At 40.3% G+C, this 20079-nt stretch overlaps 1 protein-coding gene across 1 annotated transcript in view; it reads left to right on the forward strand.

Moving 5' to 3' along the window:
• The window catches only part of NDUFA12 (NADH:ubiquinone oxidoreductase subunit A12), a 63855-nt gene that overhangs the window by 24517 nt on the left and 19259 nt on the right, over window positions 1-20079 (forward strand). The gene's annotated exons all lie outside the window — the stretch shown is intronic.

Consider the following 20079-nt stretch of genomic DNA (forward strand, 5'->3'; position numbering starts at 1 on the left):
ATTAAAAATGTTCAAGTCCTATAGATTTACATCTACTTCAAAAATACCTGAAAACAAACATGCTAGCATGAGTATACTCAATTATTCCAAAAGTTAATGTGAAATATCACTAAATATAAAGTATAAAAGTTTAGAAAGACTAACTCAGTCACACAGGTGTTACCTGAGCCTGCCTTCCTCATGGGGTTCGAACAAGGAAACTGCAACTTGCGGCAAGCTTAGATGATGCAGGAACTATCTAGTTGAAGCTCACGGCTGTGCCTGAGCCTCTAATGGCTGTCGCTACACGTCAGTGATGTCAGAAATTCAGCATAACATGAGGGGTGATACTTGTAGTGGCTTTGGTCATAAAAATGCTTCCTACTCAATATTAATATTCAACCCTTCTGGTTGCATTGTTTGCCAGTGAAAAATATAAAATTGTTCATGCTGCTGTAGCACCTTAGAAATATTGCCTCCTCCTAGGTTGAGCTATTTTTTTGTACCACAAAAAAGTTTAGATTGTCCACAGTATGGTTTTGTTCAATTCGGTGTTTACTCAAATTTTAAGGTGTGGATACAACTCTTATATTGAATGATTTGGGTTTTGACTGGCAGCTTAGTCTGACCTATGTACAATTTCTGGCAAGGGCACAGAATAACATAGATTACCTGCGTTGTCTCATAATCAAAATATCCGTGTAAAACAGGGCAGATGGATAAAAACGAGTGTACAAATACTTTGATTTGCAGAACGTTAGTACACACCACACAATGCTGGAAGGTGAAGTTCCCATAGTTGTCTGATCGTCTGCTTGCATTCGGGGTAGGGTGTGAATCAGTTTATCCCAAAGATTTGGGGCCTCTTGTCTGGGCAGACAAGGTTTGTTTTGGAAGACGACATGCAATTTAAATATATGCCACTGTTTCCATATCGTTCGTTTGTATAATGCTTGTCTGCTCTGAGAATGGTAATACACATACCGGTGCCTTAGTAGACTACTTTGAACCTTTTTGCAGCAACAGATCTTTGTTTGCATATAATCCTTTCTTATAGGCTTGTTTGATTACTTTCATGGGGTATCTTCTTTCCCAAAACTTTTTTGTATTTGATGTGCTTGCGTCTTATATTCGGCATTGGACGTGCACAGCTATCTGAGTCTATTAAGTTGGCCCATAGGGATGTTGGCTCTTAAATAATAAGGATGGTAACTATTGAAATGTAATAAGGGATTTCTATCTGTGGGTTTGATGTAAATAGTTGTCGCTAGCTTACCTTTATTATTTATTTATTTATTTATTTATTTATTTATTTATAACTTTTTTTATACCAAAGTTCAGGTAACAGAATTACTTATCACTCCGGTTTACATTATAACAAGTAGAAAACAATGACAACATATGTCTTACAATGAACAAGGGAGTGAACAACTTGGATAATATAACATAACTAGGAACAGTAGCAGTATGCACTATTAGAGTGAGACTAGCACATGGGGAGGGAGGTTTGCTAATGGGGGGGAGGGGGAAGGAAGGTTACTAATGTATTACTAATACATCCAAGAATGCTATCTGCTTGTGATGGTATTCTACAGTAAATTGAAGCTTAGAGTCTCTGCCATTGAGCCATGTTATGAAGGTTCGTAGATTTAGTGTAGTATCTGTCCGGATAAAAAAAAAATATCATCAATATATCAAACCCACAAACATATAGACACACACAATACATTTCACATGAAATACCAAACCATCACGTGGCTATTGTGAGAGTTCCTAGTGAGCATGTCTTGAGCTAGAGGACTGCCGAGATAAAGCATCTTATTGAAATTGTTTACCATCGTGAATGTCACCATATAACATTGATTGAAATGCATTTTATCAGACAGTGGCAGAAAAAGTATCATCTCCCCCTGAAGACGCGGACAGTGGCGAAGCAATTGGGCCTTTGTCGGAGTAAGAAGAGCCGTTGGGCTGCTCGGCTAGAAAGAATATATTCAGCTTTTGTTGATTTGCAACCTGAGTTGAACGTTTGGGAAAAAATGAGTCATGCGCTAATGATATCAATATGTGAACAAAGTCTGAAAAGCTCAGCAAACTATTATTAACACTTCTTGAATTTTAAGATATTTAGGATACTTTACAATTTGCAAGATATTTCAATCGTTTTCTGAACAAAAAAATTGTATCACATGTGATGGTTTGGTATTTCATGTGAAATGTATCTGTATTTTACCATAGGAAGATAATGGTACGTTAGGGCTTTTTATTGTTTAAAAAAAATACACAAGAAATGTATCCGAAGCAGAAAGCCTGTGAGGGAGTCAGTTGGACCGTTAGATGATCGAGGGGTTAAAGGGGCACTTAGAGAAGATAAGGCCATCGCGGAAAGAGTAGTAAATCATCTGGACCGGATGGTATACACCCCAGAGTTCTGAACTAAAAAATGGTATACACCCCAGAGTTCTGAACTAAAAAATGAAATTTCAGACCTATTAGTAAAAATTTGTAACCTATCATTAAAATCATCCATTGTACCTGAAGACTGGAGGATAGCTAATGTAACCCCAATATTTAAAAAGGGCTCAAGGGGCGATCCGGGAAACTACAGACTGGTTAGCCTGACTTCAGTGCCAGGAAAATTAGTGGACAGTATTCTAAACATCAAAATCACGGAACATATAGAAAGACATGGTTTAATGGAACAAAGTCAGCATGGCTTTACCCAGGGCAAGTCTTGCCTCACAAATCTGCTTCACTTTTTTGAAGGAGTTAATAAACATGTGGATAAAGGTGAACCGGTAGATATAGTATACTTGGATTTTCAAAAGGCATTTGACAAAGTTCCTCATGAGAGGCTTCTAGGAAAAATAAAAAAGACATGGGATAGGTGGCGATGTCCTTTCGTGGATTACAAACTGGCTAAAAGACAGGAAACAGAGAGTAGGATTAAATGGACAATTTTCTCAGTGGAAGGGTGTGGGCAGTGGAGTGCCTCAGGGATCTGTATTGCGACCCTTACTTTTCAATATATTTATAAATGATCTGGAAAGAAATACGACAAGTGAGGTAATCAAATTTGCAGATACAAAATTGTTCAGAATAGTTAAATCACAAGCAGATTGTGATAAATTGCAAGAAGACCTTATGAGGCTGGAAAATTGGGCATCAAAATGGCAGATGAAATTTAATGTGGATAAGTGCAAGGTGATGCATGTAGGGAAAAATAACCCATGCTATAGTTACTCAATGTTAGGTTCCATATTAGGTGCTACTACCCAAGAAAGAGATCTAGGCGTCGTAGTGGATAACACATTGAAATCGTCTGTTCAGTGTGCTGCGGCAGTCAAAAAAGCAAACAGAATGTTGGGAATTATTAGAAAGGGAATGGTGAATAAAACGGAAAATGTCATAATGCCTCTGTATCGCTCCATGGTGAGACCGCACCTTGAATATTGTGTACAATTCTGGTCGCCGCATCTCAAAAAAGATATAATTGTGATGGAGAAGGTACAGAGAAGGGCAACCAAAATGATAAAGGGAATGGAACAGCTCCCCTATGAGGAAAGACTAAAGAGGTTAGAACTTTTCAGCTTGGAGAAGACACGGCTGAGGGGGGATATGATAGAGGTGTTTAAAATCATGAGAGGTCTAGAACGGGTAGATGTGAATCGGTTTTTTACTCTTTCAGATAATAGAAAGACCAGGGGGCACTCCATGAACTTAGCATGTGGCACATTTAAAACTAATCGGAGAAAGTTCTTTTTCACTCAATGCACAATTAAACTCTGGAATTTGTTGCCAGAGGATGTGGTTAGTGCAGTTAGTATAGCTGTGTTTAAAAAAGGATTGGATAAGTTGTTGGAGAAGAAGTCCATTACCTGCTATTTTCTAAGTTGACTTAGATAATAACCACTGCTATTACTACCAATGGTTACATGGAATAGACTTAGTTTTTGGGTAATTGCCAGGTTCTTATGGCCTGGATTGGCCACCATTGGAAACAGGATGCTGGGCTTGATGGACCCTTGGTCTGACCCAGTATGGCATGTTCTTATGTATTAAATGTTTGTTCTAGGTATTGTGTTCCTGTAATTTTTGTATATCTTTTATATATTGAGCTACATTTGAGTATTCAGTTCTGCCATTATGTGACTGACATTGATCGATAGATAGATATATAGATATGTGTGTGTGAAAATGTATGTGCAAATGTGAAGCTGTTTGGTTTCTCCTGTGAGTTTTTTTGTATCTAGGCTGCAGGCATAATCCTTGAAAAATCATTCTGTTTAAGTTTGAGCTTTTGGTTTTGTACCCTTCCTCCACTGTGCCATCAACATTTGGGGCATGCAAATGTATTAGCATCCGTTGGCCCTCTTCTAGGTTTGTATGATGTCTTCGGGATGGGGAAGGGTGACATCCCAAAACAAAACAAGGTTATGAGGCTAACAGCCCAATTTTAAAAGGGCCACCCACGTAAAAATAGGGCTACGCGTGTGTCTGAGCCTTGCATGCACCATGCGTGTTTTCCCAAGGGCCTGGCTACACACACACAAACCCTTTTACGCGCCGAAGTGCAGGGGGGCGTGGTTTGGGCGGGGCAGGCCGGAATAGCACCATTCAACGCTGTCCCAGGGAAGCATGCGTCGGCAGCCGGATGGCATGCAAAGATTACTTCTGCTCCTCGGGAGAAGTAATCGAACAAAAAAAAAAATGGCTAGGAAGGGGTTAGGAGTTGGGGAGGAAGAAGAGCGGAAAGGGTAGGAAGGTTAGGGATAGGAAACTGGGGAAGTCCTACTTCCATTGCTGTGCGTGGCCTTTTAAAATCCCCCCCCCCCCTCCGCGCGCGCTGAGGAGGCCATTCGCCCGCACATGCATGCGTGGATGTTAAAATCTGGCGCGCATGTGCGCGCGGATATCGTGTTCTATAACGCACGCGTTATAAAATAGCCACGTCCATGTGCGTGCATGCGCAGGTCTTAAAAACAACCCCTTATTGTGTAAAAAGTCTGAGATGTGAGGCTCCCTTCCAAACCTATATTTAAATTCAGATTACAGCAGGGATCATAAAAATACTGCATATCTTTGTGTTTTCATACGCTTTAGGATTTGACAGTATTCAGCCCTGTGTAATTTAAATCATTATCTGAGCACTTGCAATCTCTAAGTCAGTTGGCAGTCATATGTAGGCATCCCAAGAGTTTTGGTTGTATCCAATGGCTTTATCACCTGAGAGGCACTCAAAAGTTGCATTTATTTCCAATCTATTACATGTGCAAAAATCAGAACATCTTATTATCTCATTAGTTTGTGCCACAGCATCCAGCAGGTATGAGATGATAATATGGACTTTTAATCTTCACTTCTGCTGGGACAAAAGATGAAATGACAACTCCATGGACTTTCTGAGGATCATTTCTCCATGTTGGTATTGCTTGGCCAAAGGAGAAAGTGGATAAGAGCATCTGTGACGTCAACAACTCACTGATTTTAAAATGCTTCCTCTTTAAAAAAAAAAAAAAAAAAAAAAAAAAGCCTTAGTTTGCAGTATTTGTTGGTCTGCTGAGCTGAAGTCTCCTTTGTCTGCAAAGCTTCTGTTGTATTTTTTTTTTTTTAACTTTTGAAATAAAAGGAGATGGAATAGTGAAAAGAGAATTTGTGGGTGAAAACACCGAGAGGAAGGGACATGAGGTGAAGCTAAAGTGTAGCCAAAAAATGCAGCGCACCCTGTAAACTGGAAAAGCAGAATATCCATGGAAACTGGCCTCTATACTGTTGGAGAATAACAAGAAAAATCAGATTCTTGTAGGTAATTAAATGTCTGGCAGTGCGTACAAAGCTGGGAATGGAGGTCTGCTGTATAAAGTGGTCTCTATTATCTGTCATAATCTGCCAGGGAGTGCTTTTGCCATGGTAATGGGAAATAATGAAGAAAAGGAAAGATCTAACATGTTTAACCATTAAACTACTCCTTTAAGCATACCTGGTACACCCTGCTGTATTGCACTGGTGTCAGTGTCTGAGGAATGCTACGGTTCTGAGTAGTACTATTCATTATAATTCATAAATGACCTTTCTGCCTGCCCTGTGCCCAGCCCCCATTTATTTATATTAGATTTATTACTTGCTTAATAGTCAATTGATGCTCAGTGAGGTACAGTAAACATTAAAAACAAAAAAAACAATGCATTATCAAATTGCTACATGTATTCATAGCAATCATAAACCAACTGTAAACACAGCACAAATAATAAAGGAGTCCACTATAAGCAAATAATACTAAAAGACTAAATATAAATGACAGAACAATATTAAATCAGACATAAGCGGTATAAGGTAATGTCTACAAACCCCTATCCCTGCTTGCCAAGGAATACAGGCATCCATGAAATTGAGCAGTTTTAGGTATCCTGGGACCACACCATTCCTGCCTAAGAAATATAAACCTAGCCACCCCACTAGGAATGAAAGAATTCCCCAAGGGCCTCTATAATAGGATAAACTATAACCATGACCCCATTCAAGAGGTGATAAAAACAAACAGCTGAAAACAAGACAGTGTCAGCTATTACACCCCACCCGCAGCTGCAGAATCTTAACTTGCTGCCTGACCAATGGGGCATACGGTAAGCCCGTTAAAAGCTATTAAATATGTCACTGTATAATGACGCATTTCTAAAATGCAGATGGTCAGAGATTACCCTGGCTGCTAGTGGTAACTGATTGTGGAGCCACAAAGTATCTGAGAACCAAGGTTACTTGCTTGAGCATTTGACTCTGTGGTCTTGACACCTAAAAGTAGAACCAGACCCTCAGTGGTCAAGAACAATGAAGATTGCGGCCAGCCCGGTGGCAGTAGTTCCATAAAGTGCCAGTTTTTTGTTGCCCAGACCCTGCTGCTCAGGCTGCCAGGGTTTAAGGAGTACTATGGGAGGGAGTCCCAGCTGTCACATAACAGTTGTACCTGCTGGCTAGATTCTGGATGTGCAGACTGGCTAAGGACCATCATTGCAATGGCTGTGCTATGAAGGGATGGCTAAAGTTAAACCCCTGAGTGAAAAGATAGGGGACTGAAAGCTTTTGAAAAAATAGGATGCCATAATCTTCTACTTTAGAAGATATTTTGTGGTCTGAAAAACCTTTTTTAAGCAGTGACCCTAGCAGAAATGTTTAAAATTAAAATAAGACTGAATTTTTTCTTTTTATTCCTGAAGAGATGCTAGTACAGAGCTTCCTAAATTTGCCCTGGTGACCAGTTAACCATTCCGGCTTGAGTGATTTCCACAGTTAATATGCATGAGAAAAATTTGCGCATGCTGGGTCTCGAAATGTATTTAAATTGATCGCATGCATATTCATTGTGGATATCCTGCAAATCTGACCGACTGTGCGGTCGTCAGGCCTAGTTTAGGAAGCCTTGTACTAATAAAGTCTTTGAAAGCTGCTACTCCTCCTTAGCCATTGCTAACATTGTGAATAAAATGGGCTACTGTCTCTCATTGACTCTCTACATTTGACAGCCCACGACACTGGGCAGTGCTCACCTATAAGGGAACTATTGCCTTTAATATGGATGGAACCCCTAGCAGAGGGCTGTAGCCTGATGGCGGCCCTGCCAGTGATATATACACAAAGTGACTCACAGTATGTGGAGCCTTTGAAGTCCTGAACTGTTACTAGATGTGTTTGAATTACCCCACCACTGTGGATCTAGGCAAACATATTGAAAAATGAGTGAACTAATAGCCTACCATATGTAAATCAGTAAATTCACAGCACATTGGAACTGAACTTTAGTTTCTTAATGTAATCTGTTGGAGATATAATCATATCTGACAATGTTTCGGCAACTTCTGCCTGCCTCAGTGGAGTATGCCTTATCCTTAGCATATCACGAGTCTCAACAACATAGCAACAAAGGCGTTTGAGCTGGTCGCTTTAAGGATACGGCATATTCCCCTGAGTCAGGCAGAGTTTGCCGAAACATTGTCAATGTGGGAAAGAGTAAATGACGTAAAAATATTGTGCTCAGTAATATGATACTGGTTGAAGCCCATTGAGTGCAAGAGCCTGTGGATTATATGCATGAGCACTTTTTTAATATTACTTTGATACTTATTCCCCATATTAGGTGGGGTATCTCGGATTAATCTGTATTTGTTAGAAATAGGTAGCTGCCATGTTTCTCTGTATGAGGGACAGGAGACAGATAGTGATGTCATAAGAATATAAACAAACTCCTTAGCCCAATATTCTCATTTTCCCCTTTTGTCATACTGGGACAGAATTTGATCTCTTGGTATAAAAGTTTGGTAATACTGGTAAAAAAAAAAATTATACTCTGTGAAAATAATCTTCAAAAATGGAAGGTATGAGCATAAGCAAAGGCAAACAGAAATACAAAAATATTAAAAAAAATAAAATAGCATGAGGCCAGCTCAGTGCAGAAGACTTGGTTCGGTTCCTGGACGAGACGGGGCTGGGGATTCTCAGCTACTGTCCAGCTGTGGCCTTTTACCAGCCTGGCTTTGGGGCTTGCATGTACTAGATTTTGGAGGGTGTCACAAGGACTGGGCTCAGATTGGAAGAGAGATTGCACGAATCTCAGGTGGTGATTTAATGAAGGCAGGTGGTGCCTCAGTCCAGTCCAGGCCTGGTCTGATTGAAATTACCAGGCCACAACAGAAGCAACAGGACCGAATTCCATCAAATTCATCTGTTCAACAGTCTAGACATTGCTGGTGCTTTAAACTGTAAGGAATAATGTATCAGAGTTTTGCTTTTCAAAAGAGATGATTTGAAATGAAGCTGCACTGAGAAAAGGACCCGTCTTTTTCCACTGATGTGTGGCAGAGGGGTTTTTGTTGCCAGCAAAACTGGGACGTTGGCCAAGAACATTAATAAATTACGAGTTAGTGCAACAAACACAATAAAAATAATGCCATTTATGGACTTGAAACAAGGGTAATAAAAAGGATTACCGTTGCTGAGTCAGAGGGAGCAGGTTATTTTTATTTTGGTCTTCTGTAGATTGCAGATTTTTGTTGTCATTAGTCCTGTATCTCTCTCACATCCTACTGCCTGTTTGCTGTGTGTTATAATAGGGTATCTTCAAGGTGGTGATAACGTTTATTGGTCTGAAAAAACAAATTATACATTGCTGTTACTGTATGCTAGCTTTTGAGACCACCTAGGTTGTCAGAGAAGCTAGACTCAAAAATACATCTCCTTTAGCTTATAAGCTTCCTCTGCAGTGCACATTTTATTATAGGTTTAGGAGAAGGGGAAGCAGCTGGAAAAACATAATTATTCAGTGGTTGGAGTAGTTTATTTGTGCATCATTTCAGCTTGTTGCCATGGGCAGTTTTTGTTAATCACCAGTTAGATCTGATTCAGATATCTTTATTGGCATAAAAATTTGTATGTGTTGCCAAAGTAATACATAAAGTGATTATATTTAAAAAGAGGAAGGAAATGCAATTTACAAATAGTATGTAAAATCGAGCACTCTTTAATACGTCAGGAGAATAAGGACAGCAGTGAATAATAGCCCAGCATTCAGGGTTCGAAAAATCCCATCCACTCTCTTCCTTCTTTCTCCATCTCTTCTCATCTCCCTACTGTTCTACACTTTACCCAGCACCCCTTCCCTGTCTGTATTCTCTCTCTGTTACCTGGAAACCTACAATTTGGCATCTGTCATCTAAAATTCAAAAAAGAAAAGAGAAAAACAAGCAAAATAGCAACAACAAAAGCAAGAAAAATCAAGTGAAAGTTTTCATTGGCTCTTTAAAACCTTTGACTGGCTCATAAGTTTTTCATTTTAAGTAGGGAACAAATGAAGTGTCTAAAAAGCGGAATATAATCTAAATAAATAAAATGTCTCAATATTGCATAGCAAAAAATGAGGTACATAAATTGCCATACTGGGTCAGACTAAGGGTCCATCAAGCCCAGCATCCTGTTTCCAACAGTGGCCAATCCAGGCTACAAGTACTTATTTATTTATTTATTTACCATTTTTTTTATACCGGGATTCATGTAAATTTTACATATTGTCTCTGTTTACATTGTAACTGAAAAACAGGCATGTGAAATGCAATTACATAGAACAAGGCATAAAACTTGGATACTTAGCAAGTATCCAAACACTAAGTAGATACCAAGCTATGCTATTGTTGCTAGTGATAGCAGTGGCTATTTTCTAAGTCAGCTTGATTAATAGCAGGTAATGGACTTCTCCTCCAAGAACTTATACAGACCTTTTTTAAACCCAGCTACACTAACCACATCCCTTGGCAACAAATTCCAGAGTTTAATTGTGCGTTGAGTGAAAAAGAATGTTCTATGATTAGTTTCAAATGTGCCACATGCTAACTTCATGGAGTTCCCCCTATTCTTTCTGTTATCCGAAGGAGTAAATAACAGATTCACATTTACCCATTCTAGACCTCTCATGATTTTAAACACCTCTATCATATTTCCACCCCCCCCACCTAAGCCATCTCTTCTCCAAGTTGAACAGTCCTAACCTCTTCAGCCTTTCCTCATAGGGGAGCTGTTCCATCCCCTTTATCATTTTGGTTGCCCTCCTCTGTACCTTCTCCATTGCAATTATATCTTTTTTGAGATGTGGTGACCAGAATTTTACCCAGTATTAAAGGTGTGCTCTCACCATGGAGTGATACAGAGGCATTATGACATTTTCCGTTTTATTAACCATTCCCTTCTTAATTCCTAATATTGTTTGCTTTTTTGACTGCCGCAACATCCTGAGCCGACAAATTCAATGCATTATCCATTATGACACCTAGATCTTTTTCCTAGGTGGTAGCTCCTAATATGGAACCCAACATTGTGTAATTATGGCATGGGTTATTTTTCCCTATATGCAACACCTTGCACTTATCCACATTAAATTTCATCTGCCATTTGGATGCCCAATTTTCCAGTCTCTCAAGGTCTTCCTGCAATTTATCACATTCTGCTTGTGACTTAACTACTCTGAATAATTTTGTATCATCTGCAAATTTGATTACCTCAGTCGTCGTATTGCTTTCCAGATCATTTATAAATATATTGAAAAGTAAGGGTCCCAATACAGATCCCTGAGGCACTCCACTGCCCACTCCCTTCCACTGAGAAAATTGTCCATGTATTCCTACTTTGTTTCCTGTCCTTTAATCAGTTGTAATCCACGAAAGGACATCGCCATCTATCCCATGACTTTTTACTTTTCTTAGAAGACTCTCATGAGGCTTAATTGTGATGCGGTATTGGGTTTGCTTTGCAACAGTTGGGATGCATACTTCCATCCAATTCAGGAAAAGACCACTTCCCTGAAATCAGCACATTTCAAGATGCATTTGCCCTTCCAGTACATGGCCCTAGGGAAAGCAGAGGGTGCAGCTCTGGCCCATGGTCTGTAGGAAGAAGATAGGAGGTAGTGTAGGCCTGGGAGAACTCTGGCCACAGCTGGCAAGAAGAGAGAGAGCACAGGCAAGAGAATGGGGTGGGGGAGGGCACAGACCAGTAGAGAGGGGAAGGTAAGATGAGAGAAGACAGGTAAAGAGAAAGTGATGGAACAGAGAAACAAGAGGAAGGAGAGGTGACCATAAGAAAACAAGGCCAAAGATGAGTTTCAAAACAAAAAAGGAATGGAACAACAGAATAGACAGAGGAGATGGAAAGAGCAACCACATACAAAAGTTTGAACCATTTGGGAGTTTAATCTGTTTTTCAATAAAGCCATAAATACAAGAAAGGCTATACCAATAATTTCTAGCTGTTGATACCAGACTTAAAGCAGCACTTTGGCTTAACTGACCCAGTGAAATTCTGCTGGTATGTAACCTTACAAGGTGTAAACGGTTGAAAAGGTCGTCATTTCTATAATATTAGGCCTTTATTCTGGATCTGAAAGGGGTGAAGCTCATAGCAGTGCAGTCTTCTGGAGGGACAAGGTTATTTCACTGCACTGAGGTCATTTGCAAGTTTGGGAACAGAAAATTGATTTTGGCTGGCTTGTGAAAAGTCCAAGGAGATCTCATTCAGCCAGTTCAAAAGTTTTCAAATCATATGCAGTGTAATAGATTTTTTGATCTGGCAATGTACTCCTGCTCCTTTGGGCTTCCAACTCGATCATGAGCCTTTATTTACCTTTACCCAGGGATTTCCCTCCCCCCCCCCCTCCCTGTCCCCCATTACACACACAGTCTAGTCAGTGTACCTACCAGTGGTGTAGCCAGAATCAGAGGTGCCCAAGGTTAACATGGGTGGGCAGTAGGCATTTATGTTTGAGCCCTGCTAGTTGTACTCTTATCAACAAATAATACCTTAGAATGCACCTGACAATGGATTTCTTTGTAGTCTGCAACAGCCATCCTGCATCATGAGTGATGCTTTGAAATATTTTGTTTCAAGCACTTACCACCATTAATAAAGTTCAATAAGAAAGTTATTTTATATGTATTGAAGTTTATAAATAAACAATATATAAAAAATAAACAAAACACTTTACAGAAACATCAGATCCAGGCACGTAATAAAACAAATATCAATATATTCTTTTATGAATCCTCTTTCCAAAAATGCAAAATATCATAACTACAATAAAACAGCAAGAATCATAAGAACTTAAGGTTTACAATGGGTGCAGAACAGAACTAGGATTATTCATACTATAACCCAATATGCAAAAAAATATATATATTCGGATTCTAGTGTCAGCTCAGTAACAGCAAAACAAACTCCCTCCACTGCCAAGCACTTTGAAGTAATACAAACACCTACAAAAATGTAATAAAAAACCAGCTAGAACATTGCCATACCATACCATTCCAAAACAGCAATAACTCTCAGGACTCAAAACAGCAGCAACCTTATCTATGAAAAGGCAGCAAGGTAAATATTACATCAGGCCCTAGAGCACTAATACACCACTTACTGGGCAAACAAGCCAGACTGCTACAAATTCCTACAAAAGAACTACATGCCAGCCAAAATACTACACCTCAGTCACACATATGCAACACAAACAGAATAAGAAACTATAAATTAGAAATAGAAACATGCAGACAAGATTGAAATGGGAAATCTAAGAAACCAGACACTGCGAACAGTGGAGTACTGAAGAACAAGTAAAATACAAATATATAAGAAATGCACATTACCAAAGATAGCATATGTCAATCGCTGAAAGTAAAAATAATTTTGTATTATCTTCATTGTCTGATCTTATTTTTCTAATCAGCTGATAAGTCTTTTTCCCTTTGTCTTTTTCTAATTCCTTTTTCAAGGTCTCTTATTTTTTCTGTTTCTTCTCTTCTCCTGTCTTCTTTCCTTCCTCCCTCTTACAGGCTCCCATTCCCACATACACTCTTACCCAGGTTTCCACTCATATGCAGGCTCTCACTCTCATATACTTTCTCATGTGCAGGTTCCCACTTCCACACACACACAAGGCTCTCACTCTTACATGCTCTCTCTCATATGCAGGCTCCCAATCCTTCATGCTTGCTCTCTCACATCCACAGGATCTCACACCCACATACACTTTTTTTTTCTCTCTCTATACCTCACACCCACACAGGCTCTCCACTCCCCATGCTCTCTCTCTCTCACATATGCACACATAGGCTTCTCACTCCCACAAACTCTATCAAGGTTCTCCCTCTTTCCTGGGCCTCCTCTTCTCGGGCTGAGTGGGATGAACTCCTTGATGGCCCTGCGTCGGGCCTCCTCTGTGCATGGCAATGCTGATTGGGTGGGTAATGGCCCACCTGTGGCTGTGGCACTGCAGTGTACTTATGGTACTTGAGCCAAGGGGCATGCACCAAGATGCCTTCCAGAACCCTGCAATTGTGAGTTCTAAATCCAGTTACTGGTATCACCTTTGAGTGCTGACCATGACTCTTCTCCCTGGCAGCTGTGCATGCTGTCTCCCCAGCCGACCTGAGGAGCAGAAGACCCAACTCTGGCATCGCATAGAGGACTTTTGGAAAGGCAGCGCCACTGAGTCACCACCCACTCCTCCTCCCCGGAATTTAATTTTTGATGGGTAGTAATGCCTTAAATGCTGATCACAAGAAGTTAAGTCTTGCAGCTTGCTGTTGTAAGGGATGTTTGACTGGAAGCTGCTTAATTTTTTTTTTCCTAGTGCCTCAATAAATCTGATCACCTCTAGCCTAGCAATGTTTGCTTCCCGAGCTGAAGACATTATGATCCAGAGAGAGTTTGATGTCAGAAGCTAATTATAATAATTTTGAATCAAGGCAGGGCACTACAAACATTTATTTCTATGTTTTTTTTAGAATGGTGTTTACATCAGTATTGGAACTTTACTGTATGTGGTATGTGTGTTTCCATTGTAATTATTGGAAAATGATTAGTAAAGGGTTTGGAAAGAGGAGGAAGATAAATTGCAGCAATTTGATATATCCTCCTTCATTGTCTATTGCAACTAAAGAAATTTGAGGACAGCAAAGCTATCATTTTTATACACTTTATTACAAAAAGGTTAAAGAAATGTCTGGCTTAACGCCTTATTAAAGGAAAGTTGAAAAGATTGCTTATCTTCATTTGTAGTAATAGCTGTATTTTTGCTGCTTAGTTGGTTCCTCAGCAGCTGTGTTTCCCAGCTGTAGGCTTCACATCATCTGCATTAGTATTTATCCATGCAGGAGAAATTTGACTCCAGGGAGTTTCGGATTTTCACTTCTGTCACGTGTGAATATTTATCCTTGTCTTCTACTGTCATCTGCAGAATCAGACAGGTGACTTTCCTGGAGCTACCATAGTAATCACTTTTTCTTACCCTAAGACGCAGGAAATCATTTTTCTTGCAGTATTAGTATAGTGTTTCTCATTCTGAATAAAGATGATACTCTGGAAGCTTTAAACACAAGATTCTCTAATTTATCAGCATCTTCAAGTGGCACAACTTCCTTTTTTGTGTGTAACAAATTTAATTCTTTGAGAGAGCCACTTAAGAGACACATCATTTAAGCAGGTCCAAGGGATGGCATGCAGCGTGGTACCATATGTGATACCATTCCTTCTGATTTTCTGAAATATTCCACAGATGTGCTATTCAAATAACGAACAGGGTGGGGTCTTGTCTAATGACAGTGCTGTGCATTACCGTGCAGAGGATCCTTGGTTTGATTTTCTGCTTCTTTTCTCGGACTGGTCCAGTGTTTGAAACATGAATTATTGGCTGTAGTAGTCAACTAGATCATAACTTGCTTTTCATTTGCTAGATCCAGCCCATTACATTTGGGATTTCCCCATTCTCAGCTGCTGGAGACAGAGCACACCTCTTTTTCTTGACCTCACTTTGGCCATAAAAAGGGAATGATCTTAGGCCCTTGCCAGTAGTCTCTGTCTCTTGCAGCTGCAGACAAGAGTGGCTGAATTCTGCAAGCTTCCAGAGTCAGAGTGTGGCCCCAGCCTGGTTGAGTCCCTGTGCACCTGGGGCAACAGTCCTGAGGGGCTACTTTCACCAGTAGGGCAAGCCTTTCAGGAAGGGTCCTGGTGAGTCATCCTAAGACCGGATCCCAGTATCCTGAGTGGGGACTAAAAACCACTCCTAGCGGGAGTTCCCTATTCTAAGGAATATAGATATCCAGGAGTCAGAGCCGTAGCATGTCTATGGCCAATATAGCCACAACCATAGGCGTCCCTACCAAAAGGCGCTATAGCACTGCCATGTGTCAATGAGAGCAGTGCAGCTGGTGGGTCCTCAGCAAGAGAAAAAGCAACGTGGCCCCATCAAAATAGCATGGTGGACGCAGCCTTAGTAAACATTTATTTATTTTATTTAACATTTTCTATACCAACCTTCATGACAAGATTCATATCAAACTGGTTTACATGGAACTTAGGGACTAACTAAATAACCATACAACAGGAAGGCCAAAGCACAGTTACATATAACAGGAAGATTGAACTTGGAGGCTAGAGTAGCCAGGAAGTAAAAGGAAAGCAAAAACTAGAGGTTGAATACATATGTATATACTGGGGCTGGACCGGGAGTCTAGCCAATTAGGCTGAGTTTGATTGAGAAGTATGTTGATATGTTAGAACCTAAGGGAAGGCTTGGAGTAGAAAAGCAACAGGGAGAAGGGTGGGTGGGTTCAGTTTTGGGAATAAATATGTAACTTCTGGTGATGTATTACTTGCAACTTGCTTATATTGTACTGATATGTTATTCACCAATAAAACTATAAATATAAAAAAAAAAAAAAAGCAGCGCAGCCCCACTGGCAACACTGCTGATTCTGGAGGGGTTGTGCTGCTTTTCTACCATGCTGTCAATTTTGATGGGTGCCATGCTGCTTTGGACGAGGAGGAGCACACCCTGCTTGCTGGAAGTAGCCCAGTGCTAGAGATGGCTCGTCCTCTTGGATGAAAGTCTTTCCCTTGGCCATGGGAGCTGAAGAAGGAGACTGCTGCTGCCTGCTACTAGGAGAAAGTATGAGTGTGCATGTGTGTGGGAGAGTGAGAGAGAGCATGTATGCATGTGAGTGCACAACGACCCTAGTTACACTGTGCTAATCCATGACACTTTCAGGGCATCTGGAAATCAAAAGTTGCAGGGTATGGATAATGAAATTTTATAAAATCCTTATTTTAATTGTTGGTTGTTGTTTGATGTCTGTTTTGAAATATTTTATTGATGTTTGGAAGATTTTTGAGTTTTTAATTATTGAATGTTTTATTAATTGTTTTGAATTCTTTTTATTGATATGGTTTTACTAATTTTGTTTTATGGGGAATTGTAATTTTTTTGGGTTTTTTTTTGTATTTATACTTTTAGGGTCTGATTTTAAAAAAGCATTTACATGCATAAAACTGGGTTTTACGCATGTAAATGCACTTTACTCGAGTAAGTGGGCTTTTGAAAATTGCTACAATATATGCCATTGAATCTCCCATAGGATTTATTCGCATAAGTGCACTTTACATGAGTAAATGGCTTTTGAAAATTGCTACAATAGTAGTTACATTTATGCATGCAACTCCTTTGAAAATTACCCCCTTATTGAGCAAGGATTTCAATACAACCAAATAACTCCAATGCATAAAAGAGAAGAAGTAACACTGTACATACTATAACACCACCACACCTTAATAATGTTCCCAATACACTTTTACCTTCCCCCCCCCCCCCCCCCCCCCCCATTCCCATCCCCAGTCAGGAATATATCACTATACTCATAATAGTCGAAATATATAATTAACTCTTTACAGATGTAAAGATAAAAGGAAAGATAAACAAGAATTAAAGAATCTCAGGAGGCACCAGATAGAAATTTAATTACTGGACTCAAAGATTCTCGAGCTGCTCCCACCTTCCCTCTGGTTTTAGCAGATAGCAATTCCAGCTCCAACCAGCCACAAACTCCATCTATCCAATCAGCAAACAAGGGTGAACTGGGTTTCCCCCATCTTTTCAATACCACTGTTCTTCCCAAGGCAAACAGTTTAACAGCTACTGAGGTATGCTTCCCATTTCTCTTTTCCAGTGGCCAGAATGGTAAAATAAAAATCCGCAGATCCTTTGAGATCTCTAGGGATAACATTGACCCCGGACCACCCTGGACAGAAATACAAAATATGCGGGAGTGTGCCAATTGACCCGCAGGCCCTCCAACACAGATCAGTAGATCAGTTGTTGTTGACTGAATCGTATGCAGTCGGGCAGGGAACAGATAAGAGTGCATGACTATCCAATATCGTTAATCAGTAACATCTAAGGACCAAGATAAATGTCAGATATCTTCCCATACACCATCCCATTCTTCTTCTTGAGTCACACACCCCAATTCCCTCTCCCAAGCTGCAGCAGCTTTAAAGGGCCTCTGCTCCTGCTCTTTCCTCCATTGTGTACCGCCTTATAAATTCTGCTTAGTGACCCCTCACCCTCTTATTCACAAAAACAGCAGCCTCCACCATATTAGGATTTCTAACCACCAATTCTCTTATTCCACCCCTACACACCATATCCCGTAATTGTGTAAAGGCAAGCACCTATCCCTAAAGTCTTCCCACGAGCAGAAATTACCCTGTACAAACAGCTGAGAAAAGGATTTTAGTGTAGATAGACTAACCATCCTCTGTATTTGACTCTGCTACAAATGCACCAATTTACCATACCCTACAATAGGGGTCACCCCCAATAACTGTGGCGCCTCATCTCTTCCCACAAAATCCCACCATGTTTGCGAAGCAATTTCCAGGCCGAAGATCCTTTTAATAGGATTCATTACCCAAATGTACCACCCATCCCTAGGATCCAAGTCTCTCAAGCCCACCTCTATCCAGTGTTGATCCGGACTGGGTTTATGCCATTATGATAAAACACTAAATAGGCCGATCTATAATAGTAAAAAAAAAAAATCCAGAAAATTAATCCCACTTTCTCCTTTTCCCCACTGCAAAGTGACTAACTTTATACGCGCTGGTTTCCTTGCCCATATGAAGTGTTATGCTGCCCTATTCAGCTTTTGAAAAAAACCTCTTCAGGATAGCAATGGATAACATCACAAATAAATACAACAGCCTAGGCGGTCAGTTCATCCGAATGACATTAGCCCTCCCTAACCAATTTAAGGGCAACCTTTTCTACGTGCCCCCTCTTCTTGAAGTCTACCCAGCGGGGCAAATAATTTAATCCAAAGAGTTCCTCCAGCCTTGGCGATAAATAAACCGCCAGATATTTAATTTTGGACCCTGCCCATCTAAATGAACTCTGAATTATCCCTTGCAGAGTGGACCCCCCTGTAAGATTCCCACAAGCAGCAATTCAGACTGACTTAGATTTGTTTTATAACCGGAGACTGCACCATATCGCCGTACCTTCCGCAAGCCTGGAATAGAAACCGTAAGGTCAGACAAATACACCAGTACATCATCCGCATAAAGTGCTCCTTTCTGCACCTGATCCTGTAGAGTGATTCCCTTAACCTCATTCAACTGTCTAACAAGCTGTGCCAAAGGCTCAGTCACCAAAGCAATGGGGACAAGAGGCAACCCTGTCGAGTTCCCCGCCCCAAGCGGAAACTCCCAGACAGGGCCCCATTCACCTTCACCGTCGCCACAGGAGCAATGTATAAAGCTTGGATCCATTTTCATAAGTTAATTCCCAATCCAAAACCTGCTTCTCCCAACACTTCTTCCAGAAAACCACCATTCTACCTGATCAGAGGCTTTTTCTGCGTCCAAAGATAAAATGGCTGATTTCCCTCCTCTTCTGCGTCGATTACTGCTAATGAACACACATTATCTCTATTAACCAACGTCATATACTTATCCAATCTACTTGCCAGTATTTTTGCAAAGATCTTCATATCCATATTCAGTAATGAAATGGGGCGATACGAAGCACAATCCCCTCTAGGCTTCCCTTCCTTATGGATCACTGTCGTCGGTAAAGTTAAAGATAACACCTCTTCTGTCAGTACATTCCGATACTCTTACCAAAACTGGCACTAACTGTCCTGCAAATGTTTTATAAAAATCTATGCCAAAACCATCTCTCCCATAAACGTTACCACTGCTTAGACTGTTAATAGAGTCCGTAACCTCCTTACAAGTCATATGCCTCTCTAGAATATCAGACACTTCCGTCGGCAATCTTGGTAACTCAGCTAAGCTAAAAAATGTTCACATCCTTCCTTTCACTCCCTCCCTCAGAGGTATATAACACTTGATAAAAAAGTTTAAAGGCCTCTGCAATATCTTTAGGGGATTTATACCCTTTGCCCTCAATCCTAATTTCAGGAATAAGAGTTTGAACTGTTCTTCCTCTTAAACGCCGAGCCAGTAACCTCCCCGGCTTATTACTGTTCTCAAAATGGGTAGCCTTCAGAGCTTTCATTAAGTAACCTATCCTCTCCTGCAATATGCTGTTATATTACGCTTTTAAAGTGCCCAACTCCTGTAAAAGCGCCCCCCCCCACCAGACTTTTTATTTTCATTTTCCTCCATCTGCTGTAATAAATGTTTGTTTACATACATTGTTCCAGTGCATACAGAATTTGGCTTGTTGCGGTTTCCAGTTCAGTTTTTGTCTGTACATTTGTGTTTATACTGTACGGT

The sequence above is a fragment of the Rhinatrema bivittatum genome, chromosome 4, assembly GCF_901001135.1.
Source record: "Rhinatrema bivittatum chromosome 4, aRhiBiv1.1, whole genome shotgun sequence".
Classification (NCBI taxonomy): domain Eukaryota; kingdom Metazoa; phylum Chordata; class Amphibia; order Gymnophiona; family Rhinatrematidae; genus Rhinatrema; species Rhinatrema bivittatum.